A 26,200-nucleotide genomic window follows, 5' to 3' on the forward strand; every position below is an offset into this window, starting at 1 on the left:
TTCAGCAGATACTGGCAGTAGACATCTTGAATTTTAAAAGGGTAGTAAACAAAGTTCAAATGACATGAAACTTTGTACGAATATTCACCACACTCCCATCTATACCCCAGAAATTTCCCATAATATAATAGAAACGGGAATGCATCGAAATAAGGGCGTCAACTTACCCCTGTCCAAGTGAGCACTAATGGAAGTTGTTCACCGGGGGTTTTTCTGGTCGTCGTTCCGCGATGGTGTTTAGCCGCGAAGGTCTACGACTTAGTCTTCCTCGTGCGAGGTAGATCAGGCTACACAACGGTGGTTTCTCGATCCTTTTTCGTCGTAAGGATAGTGAGAAACGAAGGCCGTAAGTTGGCCGGTGGCTAAGTCGGGAATTCGACGTTGGCCTCCGAAGGATATTGCGGCCTTTGGTCAGGCAAATACAAAGAAGGCTTCGGCCTTTCGATTGTTGGATTTGGTAGCCTGAAGATGGAGGAACAAGTACACGTTCCTGGTTCACGGCCTAGTGGCTGGTCGGCGAAGAAACGGGCCGACGAAGGGAGCTCACTTGAGCTTAAGAAGTATGCAAAGTTGTGTTTTGAAGCTTGTTGGCTTCACTTTCTCTGCACGGGTGTGGTTCTTGCTAGAGTGGAGTGAGCTGTGTGTTAACTGATATGCTATGTATTTATAAGTGGATTCCGTAGACAATGGAAATTATGAAGGTTGAAATTTGTGTAGGGAGTAGGAGAAGATTACTGTAGAATCTTTGAAGATTTTGGATTGCACACGATGAAAATCTGCAGCTTTTGAAAATTGTGGATATTGGCGTGATTTTCTACTGCCATCTTTGAAAATTTTGTTTCTTTCGTGATCTTCTTTTCCTCATATCTTGACTTTTTGGATTGCATAGAATATATTGCAACTTTGAAAAAATTGTTGCAGTATGATGTTGCGTTGAAGGAGAAGGTGGAATAGTGTAGGAATAGTGTAGGAAATAGTGTAGGAGCGTATGGAGTGTGAAAGAAAAATGATGATTGTAAGTAAATAGAATTGAGGTGACTAATAAAAATCTCCTGCCTTGATTAATTAATCAAGTATTTGTAAAACTAATATTGGGTTCTACTAAATAACGACGCTTCGTTATAACTCTCTACGAATTAAATATCTAATTTAACTCGTTCTTCAATTCGGAATTAGATCACGACTTCCAAGTAAATAATAGAAATAATATTTCTATCGCATATAAATTAATAACTTGACTTTGCTAAGTCAGTTATTAAACTGGATAATAAATTATTGAATGATTCAATAATTCAATTGCGATCATATCACGCAATGGCATCAAATTCAGATTTCTGAGCTGAATTAGTTGATAACTAAACACTGGATTTACCGTAACTGAAGAGGAAATATAACAATTATTGCAATCACTGATCTTAATAACAAAATAAAATAAAAGGTGTGATGTGATTATACATAAAAAATCATTCTGCCTTGGTAAATCTATATCTGTAATACTAGCTCCTCTTGCCTGCTAATTCTAGATTAAATCCGTAGATTTAATTTGCTTCACATGTCGTCTAATACCTAAATTAAATTCGTAGATTTAATTAGATTAACAAGTCGGAATAAATCCACGACCATCTCACGTGGAAATATCTAATTCAGAATCTCAGCTGGATTAACATTACTGGAGGATGCAATAATTAAATATCACATTTACTAATCTTAATCATAAATAAAAGAGCTGGCTGCTACACTCTCATTCTGACAGAAATAATAATAACATAGTTCGGGCTCATAAAATAATGGTCTACATATATTGGGCTTTAGACTCAATATGAATAAATAAATAAAAATAGATGATAGATAAATGGATAACTAAGATGGAAAATACTTGTAGTAATATTTCTCATATACTTTAGCAATGGCTTAAAATTTTGATCGATCAAAATAATAATATTGAATGTAAATCTATATCGATTTCTTTGATATAATATAATTATCAAATATCGGGTGTGTATCAATAGTATACTTAATTAATGGTCTTCTATATTTCTTATAGAAATGTCGGGCTATCACAGTTATTGATTGAATAAAAATGTATAAATCTAAATTTTAATAATAGTGATAAAAAAATATTAAACATAACTTTGAAATAAAAATATATAGTTTTCGTATTTTTACATAAGTAAAATTTTTATCAGTATCTATAAGTATTTTGTTTCTTTTAAAAAAAATTAATATTAATAAATAATTTCTATTATAATTAGCAAATTATGAAATTTTGAAAAACTATGTCAATAGAACCGCGCGGTTCTATAGTCCTCTATTACTGATATGTGAAAAAAAAAATTAATATTTTTTTCAATTTTAACTGTAATACCCGGGCTTTTGATGATGTGTTAATTGCTTGAGTTTGAGTAATTAGGGTTTAGATCCCTTGTTTGATTTACTTTGTAAAGAGATGAGGAGTTATATGAAGTTTTCTTGTTATTTTTTTTAAGATGTTGAGATGTTCTTTCGATGATGTGAGAATGATGTGGGATTTCATATCCGTATTTGAGTTTGAGTATTTGAATAATTCGAGATAATTATTTGAATGAGAACGATGAACTCGGAAGTGAGATCTGAGTCCGTTAAGACGTTTTTCAAAATTTTGACTTTTTGACGATGAATAGTAAAATACTGCTATTTCGTCTTTTTGTCGACTTTCAAAATCTTACGTGCACGTCGTCGAGAAATATTCTTAGTTTTTCGATACGAGTCCAATAATGAAAGTTTTTATTTTTGGACGACGAGTGAATAGTAAATCGGGATTTCTCGATAAACGAAATGAGCTCGTTTATCAGAATTTCGAGAACAAGCTTGTGTTTTCTATATTTATATAGAATTACGAGTGCAATGAAAGTGAGTAGAGGTTGAGAGGGCGAGTAACAAAGAGTATGGGTTGTTAGTTGTTAAAATGAGACGAGACGAGATATTTAACGACTAACGGGTTAATATCTTAAATATCTAACCTACCCTACCCCTAACCACCCCCAAACCTCCCAAAGCCCCTTTCCCTATTAAAGTGTTGGCTGCTACAACCAAACACTCTAAACTCACGCACAACACACAAACTCACACACACAACACCCAAAACACACACTATATTCAACGTTAATACCATTTAAGCTTTTGACCTCCGATTTGAGCACCGAGACGAGCGCCGATCATCTTTTCGATCACGTATCTAAGTAGGTAAGATCTCTACCTACGTTTTGATGGTTTTCTTTTCGATTTTCGTCGACGTCGAAAAACGTCGATTCTCGACTTTATTTTGAAACGACGTCGGATCGTCGTGAAATTTTAGTATGTTGTTCTTGGGTAGATGTTGAGCATGTTTAATGAAGGGAGTAAGAACGGAACGAACCGTAGCTATGAAACCCATGAGGGCAGCCCCGTTTTTCACATATTAGCTTGTCTTTCGATTTTTGTTTGATCGTTTTGACTTGATATTTGTGCTTAAGGGTATGCTAGAATCGATATATATTAAATTCGTATTTTTCCAAGCACGAAAATTGTATAAGTTTTTAGAGTATGATTATTTAAATTCGTGAAGTTTGGGACGTTGCATAATGAATATTATTGCGTATATGTGTTCTACGATATCACATGAGCATGCTAATTGATTTACAATTTATGGATGATAATTGTTGAACGAAATTAAAACTGGAATTCTGTCAAAATTTTACAGCAGTTTCAAGCTTATGTTTCGATGAGTTTTCATTGCTTGATGGCTCTGAAATTTTAGTATGTTTATCTATGATATGTGTATTTCGTCGCTGCAAAATTTCATGTCTTTTGGATGATGTTTGGTATTTTAAAGATATTTTGAAAAAATCCTTGACAGAATCTGTCAACTGTTGGTAGACTTCACAAAAACGTTTATATCTATTAATCCATGAAGGATTTTGCATCACCGTTTTTTTAAACGAAACTAGACTTCAATACTTTTCTAAAAACATAAGATTTCGATTTTTATGACCTCTGAAACAGAGCAGTTTATTATTTCAAAAATGCCCTGTTCTGCTGTCATATTTTTCCAACAGTAAAAGTGTATGAGTTTCATTGTTTATTTGGCAGATCATATGAACGTTTTCTCTTGTGAAATTTTAACCAAATCTTCAAGGATACCTTTAGTTTTGGCTGATTAAATTTGATGGAATTTTATTAAGGTTTGCCTTGGTTTCTAATGGCCTAAACAAAATTGGCAGAAACTTTCAATCTTTGACAGCCTGCACTAAAAGAGCAATATCTCCAAAAACCTTTAACCTTTTTGGTTAACTACCATTTTTAGAGTGAACTACACTTCATGGAGTTTTTGAGATCAATTGGTATGAGAGTTTATGATGATTGAGTTGGTTGTTATGAATTTTTAAAGATGACACAAAAACAGCAAAACTTTCTAGAAAACAACTTGATTATATTTGTTTTGATGGATGATACGATATGACTAAATGGTGTGAGTTGTGAGAGTTATGATTAACGCACATAAATGTTGGTATCTGACACTCGAACAATTGGTGTCGAGTATAAATGATAGTTTACTGATAAAGAGTTTTGATGATTTTGAATTGTTTGGTTTGCGTTGAAAAGATGTCAAGATGTTAAGTTTTGAGTCGAGAGACGAGTTCACGTAGTGAGATTCACGCGTTGAAATCTCGTGGCTGACATTATATATGAATAGGTCATGTCGAAATTTTTAGTGAAATTAGAATTTGAGCATAGTCAATTCTTGTTGACCTGTGACTCAAATACATACCTAATGGAAAGTTTAACTTTCTAATTGGTTAATTAGACGAGATGAGAGCGAATAGATCTGCTAAGAAAGTGGACTTTTCGATGTGTTAAATATTTCTTTTAATTGAAGCGCTGCTAATTATAACATAAGGATGTTATAATTAATGAGTAATGACGAGAGATAATAATTGTTATATTGATTAACAATCAAGAGAGATGAACATTAGAGATACTAATGTTTCATAAAAGAGATTAGATTATTAATCGAGGTTTCTTTTATAACTTCTCACCAATTCTTCATAACGATGAAGGTCCTTTTGGGAAGTAACGACTTGAGGGAGAGAGTGACGTTACTCATTGATACAGAGACACAACGAGGTGGGCATTACTTTTACTATACGTATATAGAGATCCCCTGCGTGTCGTAGGCCTCTTATACGAATGAATGCATGAGATGATTTAACTGTTAATTTCAGTTTTATATATCTATCAAACGAGTTTAATGCTACCTTTGAACAAGTTATTTCGTTACAAATCTTTGAACTGGAAAATATTACAACTGTTGTCTTGCCATAAAATGTTTAAATTTTAGTATGATATCTATCTGCTTTGGCTTTGCCAATGATGCAATCGAATTCGGGTCCTGAGCAGTTGATAGCTATCCTGCCAGGGCTAGTGTACACCAGTGACCGTGAGTCATCTAGCGGGTTGGCCGGTCAAGTGACCGTGAGAGGTGGCCACCTCTCCGGCACACAGTTTCAGATATGATAGATTACAAAAGAACTTAGTCTGATAAGACGAACTTTAAGAATCACAAATGAACTTAGTAAGCTTGGGCCTTTTTAGCGAAAAACTCCCTTGCTGTACTGTTTATGATGGCATGACAATTTACAGTTTTGAAGCATGTATTTTTATACCTAGGCATACGTGCCCACTGAGTGCTTTTGTACTCAGCCCTGCATATGTTTTCTAAATGTGCAGGTTGAGCTGATGTGATGATGGTGCTGCAATGAGCGGAGTCTCCAGGGTTGTTAATAAAATAGTTAACCTGTCTAGAATATGTCTTCATACATATGTCTAGCTACTTTCCGCTGCAAGATGTTGTTGATGTTATAGTATGTTATGTCATACTTTGAGTCTTAAGAGAATGGTTTCATACGATGTATAACTTGATTAATGATATTAATTAAGTTTTATGTTGTCTTTCATAGACTGTTTTCAATTGAGTATTAATGAATAAAAATGACGAGTTTTATTAAGATGAGTAAGTTTTACGGCTATAAATGACGCCCCTTTTCTTCCCCTTCTTCTTTAACCACATCCCTAGTCGTGGATCACTCGGCCCAACTATCCATAGTTAGGGCGGGCTGTGACATTAACTTTTTTTTATAAAATAGAAACTACATCATCTATATAACTATAAACTGTTCTATTTTTAGAAAGAAAAAATTGAAGAAGTTATAGTTTCTATTAATTTGTGATACACAGGATGGTTGCTATTGGATATGTGTGATGCCCTGCTCATTTAAATACATATTAGATTAAATAGTTGCATTAGTTATAATAGTTCTTTTGCATATTTAATTATTAATGGAAATGATTATATCTAGATAATATTATTTCAACAAAAGCTTGTATAAGAGATACAGAGTTGCGATTTAATATTCAGTCATGAATCAAACCAATAATTAAATTTATTGGTTAAGCTACACATTTGAGACTTTGTTTTACCAGTTCATTGATTCAATCAATAATATTAGAAATTTTAGATTTATAACCGATTTCATAAATCGTGTTATTTAAATCGAATTGCTAGAATTATGACTTGAGCTTATGTGAATAATAATTTTATTATTTTGTGCTATATGTGTTAGTATTAAGTCGTGAATTAATTTCGGCTTTCGCGTATTAAATCCCAAGTATGAGGATTTAATTTATATAAATACGACGAGTATTTAATCAACGAGAACTTGTGAGTTGTTACATAATCGAGGACGAACTATGAGAAACTAAAACATGATAAATAGTGACATTAAAATCCTACACTATTCCACATTTTCCTCCAATATATCATTGCTGCAACAATTCTTTTTCAAAACTGCAGATTTCTTCCCTGCAATTAATCACACCCAAAAAAGATCTTAGGAAAATATTATCACGCCAAGATCAAAATTTTCAAGACTGCAGATTTCCATCATCTCAGCAATCCAAAATTTTCAAAAAGCTGCAGACATCCACATAAATATTCTCTTATTTCCTACAAAAAATTCCACTATCATAACTTCCATTGTCGCAAAAATTGATCTATAAATTCGCCCAAATGATTCACCTCTAAAACAACAACTTCACTTAGCAAATTTTGAAGTGTAGAGCTATTCTTTCAGCAAGATTCAGTAAAGGTGTTAATCTCAACTTTCTTCCTTGCACGCATACTACTGACCAGAAAAACTTAACAACAATAAAATTGCATATTATTTTTCAGTTTTCAGAATTGTAACACCCCGTATTTTTGAGAAGCTATTTGTGCCCTAGCTCGGATTAAAATTGAGTTTTTAAATAGCAGCTAGAATATTTATGCATGAGGGTGAATAAATGAGATAAGAATTATTGAGAGTTTATTAGGAAGCGATATTATTTTCTCGGGCCTTATAAATTCTATTATTGAAAAACATATGATCTTCACCCTATATTTTTATTGAAATGTTTATGTGCTATAAATATTTTATTTGGTAGAATATTCACACATGAATTATTGATGCATTGTTATTATGATATTAATAATCATAATTGAGATATATTTTCCCCACGCATGAATAGATATATTTTCATGGGATATATTCCTACACACAAGATGAGAAATAAATTATTCAAGTATATATATATATCTCTCTCTCGTCCATCTCTCTTTCTTTTCTCTTTCTTTTCCCTACATTAAACACCACATGCCTAACACTGCTGAAATGGAAATTTTATTGAAAAAAGAAAATGTGAAAAAAACCTTGAAAGCACAGGCGCAGACAAGGGGCGAGCCTCAGAAAAGAGAGCTCAAAATCCCTCTCAAAGGGACAAAACCATGTAAAAGAGGAAACAGCAAACAAACAACCTAGGAAAGGGGCGAAAAGGCAGCCCCCAAAACTTCGGCCAAACCACTGCCCTAAGGCAGCCCGGCCCCTTCCACCCAAAACAAGAGAAAAACATGAAGCCGTCGACAGACGAACGGCACAGCCCCAACACCGGAACAGCAGAGGCGGGAGAACACCAAACAACGCAACAGAACCAACCCAAACCAGAGGGAGAAGCCAGCCGCATCCAGACAAGAAGGCCAAGGACACAAAAACCTGCAAAACCAAGAGAAAACAGGAGAAAAAAGGGAAGACAAGACAAAGCAGAAAACAAGAAACGAACACCACATGCCTACACATGCAAGCATAGTAAGCTAATAACCTATAGTACTATGCTTACATATATCTAGCAAACAAGCTCCCCCAGTCCATGCTCTCACAAACCATGTTCTCTCTCTCCTCCATCCCCCCCTCAACTCTCGATCTCTCTCATCTCTCTCTTCTTTCTTCTCTTCTTCTCTCTTCTCACTCTCCTTCTTCCCTTACCTCATGGTGCTCTCACCTCTTTCACCTCCCTATTGCCTAAATCTCCATAGATCTTCATCAAGCATGATCTCTACAAGATCATGCATTTATGTGACAAGATCACACCATCCCATCACCTCTCATCAAGACAAGCTTCCCTTCTTTCTTCATAAGTTTCGGCTGCCCCTCCCCCTCTTCACTTCACCACATTTTCTTTTTGTTCCACCAAATATAGTAAGAGCAAAGGTTTCTAAAAGTGTTCATCTTCAAGCTCAAGCTTCAAGAAAATCCTAAGCACCATCCTCTACTCCACCTTCTTTGATTTTGTTGGAAGTAAGCTCATATCCTCATCTTATGATATGTGTATATGTATGTATAAGATGAATAAACATGTATACATTTGAAGCATGATGAGTTCTTAGTATGAAAATGCATGAGAATGGTGGTGAAATTGAAGATCTATGATCATATGTGTAAAAGTTATAATTTCAACCACCACAAAAATTTTTCCTATGTTCTGGACTGATGAGTCGACGAGAATCCCCTTGTCCAAAAATCTTGAAACTTATATAGTGTGTAACTTTGTGTGTCTTGAGAATTCTGGTAAAATTTCAAGTCATTTGGACTTTGTTCACTACCTTTTTAAATTATAAAACTTCTACTGCGAAATTCTATCGAAAATTTGGAAGGGCAGTCACTGGAGTCACACTTTTCAGTCGCTTTCAAAAACATTCAGCCTCCCAAATTTTTATGGTAGAAATATACATGTGTTATACATATGTACACCGAATTTCAAGCCATTTCAATAACGTTTACTATTTTTCAAAAATCTTAACTTCTAATTGTCCGAAACTGCCGAATCTGGTAGACTGTGGGAAAACATCCATATCTCTTAAACCACTTGGAGTTTTTCAACCTAATTTTTTTAAAAATAAAATTAGACTCAAAGAGGTTTCCAACGGTATAAGTCTTGAATCCAAGAGTTCTGAGATGAAACAGTTTATTCTTTAAAGACGAGACAGTGCAGAAGTAGTAAGTTGTAGGTGTTCGAAATTTCTTACTTTTGATATTGTACTGAGAATTTTAAAGTTTTGGTGAAGATATATATATATATATATATATATATATATATATATATATATATATATATACATATATTTATGAAAAATTTTGGAATTTTTCAAAAAGGATTTATGAGATTTAATTGTCACGATTCTTATAGGAAATAATTGTTTGGACTTTTAAAGGTTTGAAAAGAATGTTTGAGTGGAAAAACTCTTTTATATATATATATTCCATAGCTTACATGAATATTTGAGAATTTACTTACAAGGGAAAAAGATTTCAAGTTTCATAGAGTGATAAGTCATTTTACTATTGAGATAATTTGCGAAAATGTACTATGTGGAATAATTGATTAATTTGAAGTATGAATGACTATGTGAATTAATTGAGTGTTATTTACCTATAGGATTGAGAGTCTTTTAATTGGATAAGATATCCAATTACTTGGGAGGTCCAATTGGGTAAATAGTGGAGAAGTTATAAAATGAGATTAAGCATATGATGAAAGTATAAGTATTTGTAAGTTTGGATTGATCTCCGATCAACTCCAACACCAAGATCAACAGCAACAAATCAGCAATAAGCAACGATTCCCAACAGCCACACAATCTATTCACACAACTAAGAAAACACTATGAGATTTACGTGGTTCGGATTGTTACCAATCCTACGTCCACGGGAAGGTGAATAGAGCCTTTTATTACTGCAACAAAACAAGAAGAAAAATACAAAGATGATCTCTCGAGTTGAATGTGAAGAACTCTCTCACAGAGAACTCACAATACACACACAAGTATATACAACTCTCAACACTCTCTGTTTTCCTTTGTAACTGCTCTCTCAGATTTTTCCTCACAAGTAGAAGAAGATACAGATTAAATCTCACTCTACCTCACCAAATACAAGAAAAAATATATCTAATCTAAGATCTGGATCAACGGCTGAGAATAGCTCCTGAATTTGAGTTGTCCATCTGCACAACTAACTAATCTTATATATTGCATATAAGACCTTCATGTTTCTGACTTTCTGACTTTGAGCCTTCACAAAAGAAATAATTCCACAAACACCCTAACAATCTCCACCTTGTTTGTGCAATAATGAGCATCTACTTCCCTTCCAATCTGCCCCACTACAGGGCTAACACTTCTTTCAAGAGATCACAACTGCTTCTGCAGCACATTAACCAAATCCAAACAATGTTTGAATTTAGCTATTGGTAAAGATTTAGTTAGCATATCCGAGGCATTATCCTCAGTTCCAACTTTCACTATCTTCACACTTCCTTTTGCCACAATATCCTTTATAAAATGAAACCTTACATCAATGTGTTTGCTTCGCTCATGAAACACTTGATGCTTGACAAGGCATAACGCACTTTGACTGTCACACTTAACTTCCACAGAGTCTTGTTGAATTCCGAATTCTGATAGAATCCCTTTTAACCACAGAGCTTCTTTTACAGCTTCAGTTAATGCCATATATTCAGCTTCCGTAGTAGAAAGAGCTACCACCGATTGTAGAACCGATTTCCAACTCACAGCTGTCCCAAATAATGTGAATATGTATCCAGTCTGTGACTTCCTAGTATCCACATTAGCAGCATAGTCTGAGTCCACAAAACCCATCAAACTAGCTTCACCATTACTGCACTTACTTTCAAACATTAAGCCAAGATCAGCAGCTCCTCTTAAGTATCTCATGATCCACTTAAGAGCTTCCCAGTGAACTTTCCCAGGCTCACTCATATACCTGCTAGTAACACTGATAGCGTGTGAAAGATCAGGCCGAGTGCAAATCATACAATACATCACACTACCAACAATGCTAGAATAAGGAATATTCATCATATATCTCTTATCTGCCTCTGTAGTTGGTCTCTGCTTAGTACTCAATTTAAAGTGCTGCCCCAGCGGCACCTGCACTTTTCTAGATTCACTCATCTGGAATTTCTTAAGTACCTTTGTGATATAATTCTCTTGTATAAGCCACAGTCTTTCCACTTTTCTGTCTCTAAGAATATCCATTCCTAGTATTCTTCTCGCTTGACCCAAATCTTTCATCTCAAATCTAATCTTTAGATCCGATTTCACTTGTTCAATATCCTGCATACTTTTGCTAGCCAATAACATATCATCCACATAAAGGAGGAGATATGTCGTTTCTGAACCTGTTGTAGATTTGAGGTACACACAGCTATCATAAGCTGACCTCTTGAATCCAATAGATACCATATATTCATCAAACTTCAAGTACCATTGCCTCGAACTTTGCTTCAGTCCATATATGGATCTTTTCAATAGGCAGACCTTTCCTTCATCACCATCAGCTATAAAACCCTCTGGTTGCAACATATAAATGTTTTCCACCAAGTCTCCATTCAAGAAGGCTGTTTTAACATCAAGCTGCTCTAGCTCCAAATTTTTATGTGCAACTATAGCCAACAACAATCTGATAGATGTGTGTTTCACAACTGGAGAGAAGACTTCATTGAAGTCAATTCCTTCCTTTTGTGTAAACCCTTTCGCTACCAACCTGGCCTTATATCTGATTCTTTCAACTCCATTGATAAGCTCCACATTTTTCTTATATATCCATTTACAACCAATACACTTCTGTTTCTTTGGTTTGTCTACAAGCACCCATGTATTATTCTTATACATTGAATCCATTTCTTCCATCATAGCATGAACCCACTGATCCTTCTCTTTAGAATTCATAGCTTCCTTGTAATTCCTTGGTTCATCATAACTGATGTTTTCTGCAATATTCAAAGCATAAGACACCATGTCTGCTTGACCAAACCTATCTGGTGGATGTATATCTCTTCTGACCCTATCTCTGGCCAGCATGTAGTTTCTCAGATTGCCATTTTGTTCATCTTCATCAGATATAGCTTCACCCTCTTCTATCATGTTGTCTCCTTGGTTAGTTTGCTGCTCATTTGTAAGTTGATCAGGCTCAGTAAGCTCCACCTCAAACTGAGCTGCCTCTTTTCTGGTGATATTACTATCAGATTTCTCAAGGTAAGGCATCTTTTCTTCCACAAAAGTCACATCTCTGCTGATTACACATTTGTGGTTTCCAGGCTCTACACTCCATAGTTTATAACCTTTAACCCCTTTTAGATATCCAAGCATAATACATCTTATAGCCCTTGGTTGTAACTTGTCCTGTTTGACATGTGCAAATGCTTGGCAACTAAATACTCTCAAGTGCTTATACTCTGATGCTCTTCCACTCCACACTTCATCAGGTACCTTATGATCAATTGCAGAAGAAGGACACTTATTTATGAGGTAACAAGCTGTATTGACTGCTTCTCCCCAAAACCTTACCGGTAATCCTGAACTAGTGAGCATACATCTCACTCTTTCCATTATAGTCCTATTCATACGTTCTATCACTCCATTCTGTTGGGGATTAGATGCCACTGTTTTATGCCTTCTAATTCCTTTCCTTTTACAGAAGTTTTCAAACTCTTCAGACAAGAATTCTAATCCGTTATCAGTTCTTAAACACTTCACATTCAAACTAATCTCATTTTCAACTTCTGCACACCACTGTTCAAACTTAGAGAAAGTATCTGACTTCTGCTTTAAGATATACACCCAGAGTTTCCTACTATAATCATCGATAAGAGAGAAATAGTACCTTCCTCCATTGATAGTGTTAACCTTTGCAGGCCCCCATAGATCTGCATGAATGTACTCCAATGGTCTGCTTGATGTCATCTTTCCCACTGGGAAGTGAGTCTTCTTGCTTTTCCCCATTATGCAGTCTTCACACACCTTTAGCTTTAATGGTGTGGTAATGTCAAGAAGATTTTTCTTGCACAGGTCCTTGATTGCTTTCTCTCCAACGTGAGCAAGCCTTTTGTGCCACAGCTCAGTCTCACTTGAAGCATTCACCTCAGTTTCACCAACTATTGTTGATCCGAGCAAGTAGTATAGGCTGTTATTCCTCGCTCCCTTTAACATCACTGTGCTCCCCTTCATGACATACAAGAACCCATCCTTTGACATGAAATCAAACCCTTTCTTCTCCAACATGCCTAGAGAAATTAAATTCCTCTTAAGCTTGGGAATGTATCTGACATCCTGTAGAACTTTGATCTGTCCTGCATGAGTCTTGATTTTAATACTGCCTATGCCTTTCACTTGACATGACTGATCGTTCCCCAATATTACAGATCCTTCTTCCCCAAACTGAATATCAGTGAACCATTCTTTTAGATGACACATATGGAAAGTGCACCCACTATCCATAATCCATTCGCCACTAATTTCTTGGTCTGTGATGTTGAGAAGCTCACCATCCTCACATCCCTCCACAATGTCTGCAGAGTTAGACTCCTTTTGCTGCTCAGATTGCTTCTTCTTCCACGAAAAACAATCTTTCAATATATGTCCAGGCTTCTTGCAATAGAAACATTTCCTTTCATCCTTCTCTGTATCATCCTTTTTAGGTTTCTTTTGAAACTTCTTCCGAGCCTCACCTTGCTTTTTGGATTTCTTGGATTTCTTTTGCTTTCCTTTAATATTGAGACCTTCTGCTGGAACCTCAGATTTCACTCCAGCTGATTTCTGTAGTTAGATTTTATTGCTGAAACTACTTCATCCAAGGTGATGGAGTTCTGTCGGCCATACATCATGGCATCCTTCAAGTGTTCATAGGATTTAGGTAAGGCGTTGAGCAGCATTATGGCCTTATCTTCATCATCAAGAACAACTTCTATGTTCTCCAAATCGTCGATCGCTTTGTTGAATTCATCAAGTTGCTCTATTATATTCTTATCGTCTGTGATTTTATAAGAATATAACCTCTGCTTTGAGTAAAGTCGATTTGCAAGGGACTTCTCCATGTACAAACTTTCGAGCTTTTTCCAGATTGCAGCTGCAGTCTTCTCTTTGGCCACCTCATGTAAGACTTTGTCACTCAAGTTGAGGATTATAGCACTGTGAGCTTTTTCTTGTAATTCAACCTTCTTCTTTGATTCTGCTGCATCGTCTTTCGCATCTTTCACTACTTCCTCATTCAAGAAACTTGCGAGCCCTTGTTGAACAAGAAGAGCTCTCATCTTGATTTGCCATATGGCAAAGTCATTTTTACCATTGAACTTTTCGGCCTCATACCGTGTTGTCGCCATTGATGATCTGATTCGAACAAATTGATTGCAATTCCACAGATCGCGATCGGATCAGACTTCGCCGTGAGCAATTCCCACAGACGGCGCCAAATGTAAGTTTGGATTGATCTCCGATCAACTCCAACACCAAGATCAACAGTAACAAATCAGCAATAAGCAACGATTCCCAACAGCCACACAATCTATTCACACAACTAAGAAAACACTATGAGATTTACGTGGTTCGAATTGTTACCAATCCTACGTCCACGGGAAGGTGAATAGAGCCTTTTATTACTACAACAAAACAAGAAAAAAAAATACAAAGATGATCTCTCGAGTTGAATGTGAAGAACTCTCTCACAGAGAACTCACAATACACACACAAGTGTATACAACTCTCAACACTCTCTGTTTTCCTTTGTAACTGCTCTCTCAGATTTTTCCTCACAAGTAGAAGAAGATACAGATTAAATCTCACTCTACCTCACCAAATACAAGAAAGAATATATCTAATCTAAGATCTGGATCAACGGCTGAGAATAGCTCCTGAATTTGAGCTGTCCATCTGCACAACTAACTAATCTTATATATTGCATATAAGACCTTCATGTTTCTGACTTTCTGACTTTGAGCCTTCACAAAAGAAATAATTCCACAAACACCCTAACAGTATTAGATATTAGTTAGATAAATTTCTAACTAGAGTTTATTTTGTCACATGGCAATCTAAACCACGTGCGCCACCAAAGGTTCGAGTGACGGCCGGCGTTAGTACGACTCTGAGCTCTACGTCATCGACCCTTGAGACAGGTGGGCTTTATTCTAACTCTATTATGGCAAGCTACCATGATAATGAGTTCAAATGCAAATCTTATGAAAATGAAGCATGTTGAAGTATTATGAAAATCGTCATCTTGCCATATTTATTATTGATAAGAATGAAATATGGTATGTTACCACTATGAAAGACATGAATATGATCACGATGCAAGATATCGGTCTTTGACTGATTTATATGACAGTAAAGGTTTTGTGCGCAGAGGTGATCGTGAGCTGTCTCTAGTCGGCCGATCACGGTGATTTGAAGGAGGCCTCCTTCTCTTCACCTAATTTATACTCCCTCCGTCTGCCAAAATTATGTCACAATTACTATATCGGGCGTCCGCCAAGATTATGTCACTTTCCTTTTAAGGCAATGGTCCCACCATCCTCTTTAATATTTTATCCTTACTAACACTATTTATTTACAAAAAAACTACTCAAAATTCAATCTCAACCACTCATCCCATAAAGTGGTGGGACCCTTTCTCCACTACATCAAAATCATCCCCAATTTTATTAAATCTCGTGCCCAAGCAAATTGCCATAATCTTGGCGGACGGAGGGAGTATATGATATATGAGTTTTCATAGTTGGCACATACCCTGAATATATATTGTCTGCAGACTAATGATATTATTATGATGATGCAAATGAGTTTATGACAGAAAAACATGAACATGTATTTTTAATCTCACTTAATCCTGTTGATGCATTGAAAAGGGCAAGGTTGACATATAGTTCTAAGAGCAACATTACAATTATTTTCCGGCATGAGTCCACTGAGTGCTTTTTGGTACTCAGCCCTGCATATATTTCTAAATGTGCAGGTTTAACTTGGCGTGAGGATGGGTGAAGACTATTGGAATTGTCAGTTGGCCGTGTCTTTCTTATGTCTCATATTTATCTTTATACGCTTTGACTCTATAAGTAACTGAACTCCCTACTATATGTCTTCACACATATAGTAACGTATCTCGCTGCATAACTCTGATGAAACTCTTTTATTCAATTTGCTTATGTCTGTAATATCCCATAAGGGAGAATACTTTTCAAACCCATGCTAAGGTCTTCAATTGCTTATTTATGTTTTACCCAAGTAAGAAAATGTTTTGGTCTTAAAATCTTTCTTTAAAACAAGTAAAGTTTGCAAATGCTTTCGCTAAAATAAGATGTATTTCTATTTCTTTCACTATTACTTTTATTAGTCATGCGATACTTGGTATACGCTATCACTGGCTATATCGGGCTGCGACAAGAATTCTATTAGAGCATCAACAACGGCGGGTGCAATGGCGGGATCGAGCCCGGCCTATCGCACCCGCCAGCGTTGCCGAACCCGGGAGCGATGGAGAGGGAGCAAGCGGGTGCACCGGGTGCGAAGGAGGGGCGGTGGCAATAGGGGTGTAAATGAGCCGAGTCGAGTTGAGTATTGCCATGCTCAGACTCGAGCTCGACTATTTTGATGAAGCTCGAGCTCGATTTTTTTGAGCTCGAGCTCGACTCGATGTCATATTTGTGAGCTCGAGTTCGACTCCGTTAAGCTCGATTGTGGAGTCTTGCTCGAGTTTGAGCTCGAGCTCGTTTAAGCTCGTTGAGCTCGAGCTCGTTCAAACTCGGTGAACTCGAGCTCGTTTAAGCTCGTTTCATACATCTTCTATTCCTCCTGTTTCACCATCTCCACTTCCACCTGTTTCACCATCTCCACCATCTTCTGTTAAGAGCAACACCCAACCAATAAAAAATTAAATCCCAACAGCAGCAAGCAATGAAATTCAGCAAAAAATTCGGCAAGCAATTAAGATATCAAAGTTCCAAATTCTAATCCACAAATTGAGCTGGATATGTACCTTGGGCAGTTTCATTATCTATTTAAACTCAGCTCAACCAAGCCTGATTTTGGCCAAGAAAAAAGAGAAATAAATAAAACAATACAAGCATCGTTTGAACAAAAAAAAAGAGAAATAAAACTCAGCTCAACCAAACTTACCGAAAATTCCTTGCTGCTCTGCTTGCTGTCGCGTGCGCCGGGGTGCTGCTGCTGCTGTCGCTCGCGCCGGGCGTCACCGGTGGCCGGTCAGACTCAGCTGAGATAGAGATGAGAGATTGGGAAAATGATAGCTAAAGGCGGCGACTCTGTGCTGCTCTTGCTGTCGCGCGCGCGCCGGTGGGCGTGTCACCGGTCGCCGGTCGCTGGCCGAGAGAGAGATGAGAGATTGGGGATTGGGGCGGCTCACGGCTGGTAGGATTTAGGGTTTAAAATTAAAGTGTGTAATTCAAATTCAGATTTTGTTAGAATGGGCTTAGGGTTTGGGCCATTTTGTGGATTTTAAATATATTTAATTTTGGGCCAATATATAATACATTATATAATAATTACTTGAGCTCGATTAGGCTCACGAGCCTAACGAGTCGAGTATCACGAAACTCGAACTCGGGCTCGGTATCAACTCGAGTAGCTCGAGCTCGACTCGACTAACATCGAGTCGATTTCGAGTAATCTTCGAGCCGATCCCGAGTAGCTCGCGAGCTAGCTCGACTCACTTACACCCCTAGGTGGCAACACGCGCCCCTTTTCAAGCAAAAAAAAATAGCAAAATTGAAAAAAAAAAATAAAATTGAAAAAAATCGACAGAAGCTGTTTTTTTCTTCCCGTTGAGCATCTATCCGTTGCCCCCTCCCCCCTTTTTTTTTAATTCTTCGCACCTATATATATATATATATATATATATATATATATATATATATATATATATATATATATATATCAACAAATAGCAAAAAAGTTCATTATCCTCATCTTCTTCTTCATCTTCTTCTTATATTATTTCAACAAATAGCAATGGAAGGTGATTGGAGCAACTATTGGCGTGACCACCCTCAAAATCCATCCCCCGGCGAATCAAATGCTTCCAGGCAATGATTCTCGCCGTTCACGCAAGAATCGAATGCCTTTCAAGCGGCGGCCGCCAATTTGAACCCCCGCTTTGCCGCCGTTGCCGACCCCGAGCCCCTACGTGGAGGAGATTGCTTCTATGCCGGCTAGCCATAAACGTTGCAACTATTATCCGCCAGAAACGGTGCTAATTTGTATCTCGAGCACACCCACGACTCTGTGGTGGGTGTCGACCAAAAAGGTGCGAAGTTTTGGGGCTCCCTCTGCACCCAATACAACGCTAAAAGGACCCAAGGATCTATTTCACGCGACGTCATGCAAATCAAATGTCACTTTCAACGGGTGGCGAAGGATTCGAAGAGGTTTGAGGCCATGCACAAAAAATGTCACGATCAATGGAAATCAGGCATGAGTGATGGTCAAATCACGGAGCAAGCAGAGGCAATGTGGCTAGCCGAGTTCCGTGTGCCATTCTGGTATCCGCATGCATGGAAGATCTTGCGCGAGTCCAAGAAATTTGCAAGTCTCAGCGAGGATGTCCACTCCGATGTCCATTCGGACAAACGATCTAAGGGCTCCGACGGTCTTGCCACAACGACTTCTAGTGACGCGAGTATCTCCACCCGGCCCCAAGGACAAAAGGCGGCCAAGAGAGACAAAGGGAAAGGCAAGAAAAAGGCCGAAGAGACGTCGGAGGATAACAAAAAAGCTCTCGGGTACATGGCGAATTATGGTGATTGCAATGAAAAAGTTCTCCCAAGTTCAACGTGACCTCGCCGATAGCATGTTGATGAGCCGGGACACCTCTCAAATGAATCCGAACGAATTGGCGTTTCACATGTGCAAGGTGGTGGAGATCAAGCAACGAAACAACATCCGCTAGATTTTTAGGATTTTTTATTTTATGTTTGTTTTAATTTAAGTAATTTTGGATTTTAATTTCTTGTATTGCAACTTTAATTCAATCAATGTAGGATTTAAATTTGAATTCAATGAAATTTTAATTTATCAATTATTGTAAATTTAAAATTGAAACTAGAATAAAACTATATAAAAAATAAAATTAAACTTGGGTGCAATGGATTTAATTTCATTTTTGATATAGTTTTATTCTAGTTTCAATTTTATAATTTTTTGGGTCAAACACGTACTTTCGTAATTGTGAAACGTGAAACACATTGTGCACGTCCCCAATGCTAGGTGGTAGTGCCAATCTATAAGCTACATTTCCCACTCTATCTAGGATCTCAAAAGGTTCTATATAGCGGGGTCACAGTTTACCTCGGCTTGCAAAACGGACAACTCCTTTTGTAGGGGAAATTTTGAGAAAGACTCGGTCCCCGTCGTTGAATTCCAGTTCAGTGCATCGCGTATCAGCATATGACTTTTGCCTGTCTTGTGCTTCCTTGATCTTTTGTTTAATCCGATCAACTTTCTCGATAGTGCCTTGTAAGGCGTCATTCCAATCGTTGACTGGTAGCTGTAATTATAGGCGAACTCCACGAGGGGTAGCAGGTCCTCCTAATTTCCTCCTTTGTCTGCAACAATTACCAAAGTATATCTTCTAATATTTGAATTGTTCGCTCAAATTGACCGTCTATTTGGGGGTGGTATGATGTGCTGAAGTTTAGCTTGGTGCCTGTTGGGAACTTAATGAAATATCCTAATATTTGTTTTGATGATACCAAAATCAATAGGTTTCTGTTGTAATAGACTAGAACTGCTTAAACTCAAGTGTTAGAGTTCTTTTTCTAATTTAGTTGTAGTTCTAAAGACTAAAGACTGAAGAATGAAGGACTGAAGATTGAAGTTGCCGACTAAAGCATCAGTCGAAGAATTAGTTTTGACTGATTACTTAATGTGTGCCACGTGGAATCAACGACTAATACTGGAGTCAAGTATCAGTTGAACATTCTTCCTCGGACTGAACCTTCAACGCTCAAAGGAAGCCACGCACTCCAGAAGTACAACCGCATTAAATGCAGAGATCTCAGGATCGTCCTTTCTCTGCAGAGATCAGAGATGTCGCATCTCCTGCTCTTCAACATAGCCGTTCTCACCAAATAAGGAACCTAGAAGCTTGAAGCCTCATCCCAAGTTCAAATTACTCTCTAACGGAAGAAATCTTGAAGACCTTCTCCGCCAACAGATCTATTCAAGGCTTCTCCTATAAATAGCGCTCGAGGATCACTTCAATCTTCACCGATTCAACGACATAAGCTGAAACTCTGCCAAAATTGTTTCTCAGCTAAAGCCCAGACTCTCCAAAGTTTGAATCGAAGAAGAGAATCCCAAAGCCAAAAATCAGTCACTGCTGATTACATACATTCTCTTAGACCTTAAGCAAACCATGTTTATCCAAAGCCTAGGTCAAACTAACTCCAAAGAACTTGTTCTTTGAAGTTTAGTTGCCAAGTTTTCAAACCTCCCTTCAACCGACTGAATCGAGTGTTTGTGTTGCTAAGGAGTTCAGAAAGGTATTCTGTCTCCGTGAGATCCTAGTGCCCAGTGCGTGCTAGGAATGAGAAATCCAACAAGGTGTGTTGGTACTGAAGATTGGATCTTCGGTTGTTTCGGTTGTGTGCACCCATAAGCACATGTTCAGGTTTGCAGTGCACCCGTAAGCACTTGCCCAGTGAAGTTGTCGGTCTGATCAACCGACCATGGATGTAGGAAGTGCTTTCCGAACCACGTAAAAATCTCTGTGTTATTTACAGCTTTCAGTATTTACTTTCTTACTTGTGCTCTTCCCTTCGTAAACTGAAAACTGATTAATAGCAAAGAGAAACCTAAAGTCTAACAACGTGCTTAACTCACATAACAAAAGTTTTCCGCTGCGTATGTTATCAGTCTGACTGATCTATCTTCTGATAGTCAGTAGGATTCATAACATCTCTGTTTATCAAACTCGACTGAAGCCTTACGTGTATCAGTTAAGGTCTTTTGACTTAATTGATAACTCCTTACTGAAGAGTTTTCAGTATCAGTCGTCAACCCTGTTTTGGTCAAAACTCTTTTCAGTAAACAGGTGTTTGAGTTTGTGTTTGAAGTTTCATTTTGATCTCTTGTAAAGATCGAAAAATAGCCTATAGGTGTATTCCCCCCATACACCTATTCGAGACCCTCCGGACCTAACAGTGCCCATTGCTTCTTGCAAACTCTTCCAAAATCTTGACGTGAATCTGGAGTCACGATTGGATATGATTGACATCGGTACATCGTGAAGGCGTACAATTTCTTTGATATATAACTTCGCAAGCTTTCCCAATCCAAAGGTCATTTGTAGGGGGAGAAAATGTGCTGATTTTGATAAGCGATCCACGATCACCCAAATGGCAGTATTTCCATGCGCTGATCGTGGTAAGCTTACCACAAAATCCATGTTGATGTGTTCCTATTTTCATTCCAAGATTGGCAAAGGTTGCAACGATCCGTATGGTTTTTGGTGTAGAGCTCTGACTTGTTGGCATGCAAGACACCGCTCCACGAATAGGGCTATATCTCTTTTCATTCATTTCCACCAGAATATTTTCTTCAAGTCCTGGTACATCTTCATGTTTCCTGGGTGGGCTGTGTACGGCGTGTCGTACGCTTCTCTCATAATTTCATTCTTCAGCTCTTCGTTGTGTGGCACACATAGTCTGTTTTCAAATTTAAGTGCATTATCATTATCCTCTGTGAACCCCTTGGGTTTGTTCGATCTTGCAATGAGTCTCATATTTTCCAAAAACCAAATATCCTTTTTAAGTTTCTATGATTCTCGTTCGCAAGTCCGGGACAATTTCCATAGCAGCTATGCAATGCGATATTATTTCTGGAGGGTGTACTATTTCTAGTTTGAGTGAAGCCAAATCGTGTACTAAGTCCTCCTGTTGGGTAATAAGGCATCCAAACTTTGCTCTGGTTTTTTGACAGGGCGTCTGCTACAATATTCGCCTTTCCTAGATAGTAGTTGATAGTGCAGTCGTAGTCCTTTACTAGCTCCAGCCATCTTCGCTGTCTCATGTTCAAGTCTTTCTGTTCAAAGAAATATTTCAAACTCTTATGATCAGTGAAAATTTTGAGCGTACACAACTGCAGCTAACTCCAGGTCATGAGTTGGGTAGTTTAACTCATTAGGTGAAAAGTAGTTGCAGTGAAAAGAGTTGAATGCAACAAAGTAGTAGAGAAGGGAGAAAGAGTTACCTGCAGAATTTCTGAAAAAAGAGATAAGAGAATGTTTTGTGGGTCAGGGAGTGTATAAAAAAATGCAGATGGAGGTTGCATGTGGGAGGGATTGCCAAGATTTGGGGATAAAGTGGAATATTTGATATTGTTGGATTTCTTGGGAAAAGAAAAGACGTTTTATCTCACTCACGCGCTCTCATTCTGGCAGAAATAATAATAACAGAGTTTGGGCTCATATAATAAGGGCCTACATATATTGGGCTTTAGACTCAATATAAATAAATAAATAAAAATAGATGATAGATAAATAGTTAACTAAGATGAAAAACACTTGTAGTAATTTCTCATATACTTTAGCAATGGCTCAAAATTTTGATCGAGCAAAATAATAATATTGAATGTAAATCTATATCAATTTCTACGATATAAGAGCATCCACAACCTTTGTGCCTTGGGCTGTGTCTTAGGTGGTGGTCCTACCTAAGACACAGCCCTCCACAGCTTTTGTGTCTTAGCTTGTGTCTTAAATCTTCATTTCCACAAAATCCCCAATTCTACACATTAATTTTTAAATTCCAAATTTTCATTAAAATTAAAATTCAAACATTGCAATAAAAATAAAAATTAGATAATTTAAACTAAAAAAGTTACATAATTTAAACTAAAGAAAAAAAATTACATAAATTAAAATCATAATCTAAATAAGTCCTCGACGCTTGAGCACTTCTTGGACCATGTGGTTGTGCAATGTCAATTGTGCATCCGTCATGTTCGTAGTATCCGTGTTGAGGGGCTTCATATCGAGCTCCTCCCTTTTCAATGCGGCTTGTTTTTTTTTTTGGCTTCGGCGATGTAGCTCGTTTGGAGGGCATGCTCCTTCATGCTTTCGATGACCTTTTCAAGGGCTTCAGAGTACAACGACTTTCCCGAAGACTCTTCCCCCTTCTTCCCCTTGCTCTTGTCTCGCTTCACCATTTTTTGTCCTTGGGGCCTCGTCGTGATACTCGGCTCCGAAGAAGTGGTGGTTGCTTGGCCTTCGGAGCCCTTCTACTTCTTCGCGGAGTGGACATCCACGTCTTGCGACGAGAACCTTTCACACTCGCGCAGGACTTTCCAAGTTTTGATGTAGCCGAATCTCTTCATGAAATTCACCTCTTACATCGTCTGGGCTTGTTCGATGATTTGGTCGTCGCTCATACCACTGTCCTAATTATCCTTGCAAGTGTTGTAGAAGCCCTCCCAAATTTTTGTGTCCTTTTGGATGCATGCGAAGTGGCATTTGAGTTGATCCGGCTTACGGGTTGGCACTCCCATCGGTTTGAGGTTGTTGTACTTCTCGGTGATTGATCCCCAATATTGGAGCACCTTTTGGAACGTTTCCAAAATAGGATTGTGGGTAGCCTCCGTCCACAATATTTCTACGAGCTCGGTCTCTTCGCCAGAGTACTAGGCGCGAGTCGACTTGGATTTCGGCTTCTCCTCCAAATCTTCTTGGATGTTTGGGAGCGCCGCCGGCGTTAGAAGATTTTCCGTAGCCAAGATATTTGAGGCTTGCGAGAACAGAGCAAACCCATCATCGGGACATTAGGGGGGAGGCTCGAACCTCCAACGTGTTGCTCAAGATATTCGTCGAACTCGCGATCCTTTGCAAGAAAATTTTAGTTGAGAGAATTGTAGATGAGAGAAGAAGAGGAGTGAATTTTGATGTAGGGGAAGTGTGATATTTATAGAAGGGGAAAGAAAGAAAGAAAAAAAAATACAAAACTAAAACTAGTCGTTTCCGAAAACAGTCGATTTCTTTAAAAAAAATTTAAATCAAACGGTCAAATTTCGAAAAAAATAGATTTTTCAATTTTTTTTATTAAATGGCTCGTCCGCCTCACATATCACCGCCTTCGATCGGAGGTGCCACGGAGACACGGTGTCGACACAACCCGTGTCTCCAGCGCGCAGCCACTTCCTTCGATCCACGTCGACCCAGGGCGCCACAACCGCGCTGTGGATGCTCTAATATAATTATCAAATATTGGGCGTGTATCAATATTATACTTAATTAACGGTCTTCTATATTTCTTATGGAAAGGTCGGGCTATCATAGTTATTGATTGAATAAAAATGTATAAATCTAAATTTTAATAAAGTGATAAAAAAATATTAAATATAACTTTGAAATAAAAATATATAATTTTTGTATTTTTACATAAGTAAAATTTCTATCAATATCTATATGTATTTTGTTTCTTTTTTAAAAAATTGATATTAATTAATAGAAATTATTAATTAACAAATTATGGAGTTTTGAAAAATATGACAATAGAACCGCGCGGTTCTATAGTCCTCTATTACTGATATTTGAAAAAAGAAAATAATATTAATTTTATTTTTTAATTTTAACTTTTTTTTATAAAATAGAAACTACATCATCTATGTATTAGAGCACCCGCAACGCACCTACACGATCCACCCTACTCGAGTAAGGGTGAGATAGTGTAGGGCGTTGCAGCCCTACCTCACTCGAGGGCTACACGATGCATCGTGTATGCCTGATAGCCATGAAATTCGGTGCGTATTTTGCATGAGCTATATTTAAAAAAAAATAGAAATTTGAAAAATTGGGCAGCTTTTACTGCCACGTTTTGCGTGCTTTTTGACCGTTTGCATTTTTTTTTTCTTTTTCCTTCTCTTTATCTACTCTTTTCCTTCTTCTTCTTCCTCACTTTCTTCCTTCAATTTCTATCTTCTTCCTCAATTTTTCCTTCAACTTTCTTCCTCCCTCTACAATTTTCATGGATCCATACAACCCAAACTACTATAACCCAAACTACTATGATCTAAATTGGTGCCCCGATCTCCCCGGCGACTATCATCCCTCAATGGAGGGATGTAACTTGGGGGATGATCCTCCAACCGGCGAGGAGGAGCCACCGGTAGCCCATCGCGCCGCCAAATCGTAGAAAGGCAGCCGGAGGAAGGATATCGCTTACAAGGTCAAGCACGACAAGTAGGCGCTGGCGGCGGCGGAGGAAGGAAGGACTATCCGTCATGCCTACACCCCCGAGGAGACGGACCTCATCGTCCAAATTTCGACGAAGGAGACCAACGACGCCATCCTTGGGGCCGATCAAAAGGGGGAGGCGTACTGGAGACGGATTGTCGACCGTGTCAACCCCCTCATCGTCGCCAACCTCAAGCACCGCCAAATTCAAGGGCATTGGGCCCGAGTGGCCCAAGATGTGCGGCTCTGGGAGTGTATTTGGGTGGAGACGCGCACCCGGTGGCCTTCCGACTATTCTGACGATATGCTCCGGGACAAGGCCCAAATCCTCTTCAAAAGTTGGAGCCCAAATAATGCCGCCTTCAACTATTAGAACGCGTGGAAAATTCTCCGTGTCAGCCACAAGTTCAAGTCGATGTACCTAGAGGGAGACGTGCATTCCTCCAAGAGGACAAAGACTACAGAGGAGGGCGGCTTCACCGCCTCGACGTCAGGCGAGGAGATCTCATCTTCCCGGCCGATTGGGAACGAGGCGGCGGCGAGAGCGGCGAAGGCGAAGGGGAAGGGGAAGGCGGCAAGCTCCGAGCAACCATCGGAATACAAAGAGGCATTGGAGCAACCCGACTAGAACTTGAAAAAAATCACCGCTGAGTACGCCAAAAAGAACGAGCTGAAGGAGAAGGATCTCCTGCTCAAGGAGAAGGAGAACGAGCTCAAGGAGAAGGATCTCGATATGCAGCTCCTCAGCTTGGATACGACGCATATGAGCGATGCAC

At 38.2% G+C, this 26,200-nt stretch overlaps 1 long non-coding RNA gene across 1 annotated transcript; it reads left to right on the forward strand.

Annotated features, from left to right (window-relative positions):
* Positions 1 to 3,092: 3,092 nt before the first annotated feature.
* Positions 3,093 to 5,990, forward strand: LOC130989468 (uncharacterized). The gene is made up of 3 exons (XR_009090617.1): positions 3,093 to 3,222; positions 5,076 to 5,142; positions 5,746 to 5,990. It is a non-coding gene; the product is annotated as an uncharacterized LOC130989468 (long non-coding RNA).
* Positions 5,991 to 26,200: the final 20,210 nt, after the last annotated feature.

This window comes from Salvia miltiorrhiza, chromosome 6 (genome assembly GCF_028751815.1).
Source record: "Salvia miltiorrhiza cultivar Shanhuang (shh) chromosome 6, IMPLAD_Smil_shh, whole genome shotgun sequence".
NCBI lineage: Eukaryota > Viridiplantae > Streptophyta > Magnoliopsida > Lamiales > Lamiaceae > Salvia > Salvia miltiorrhiza.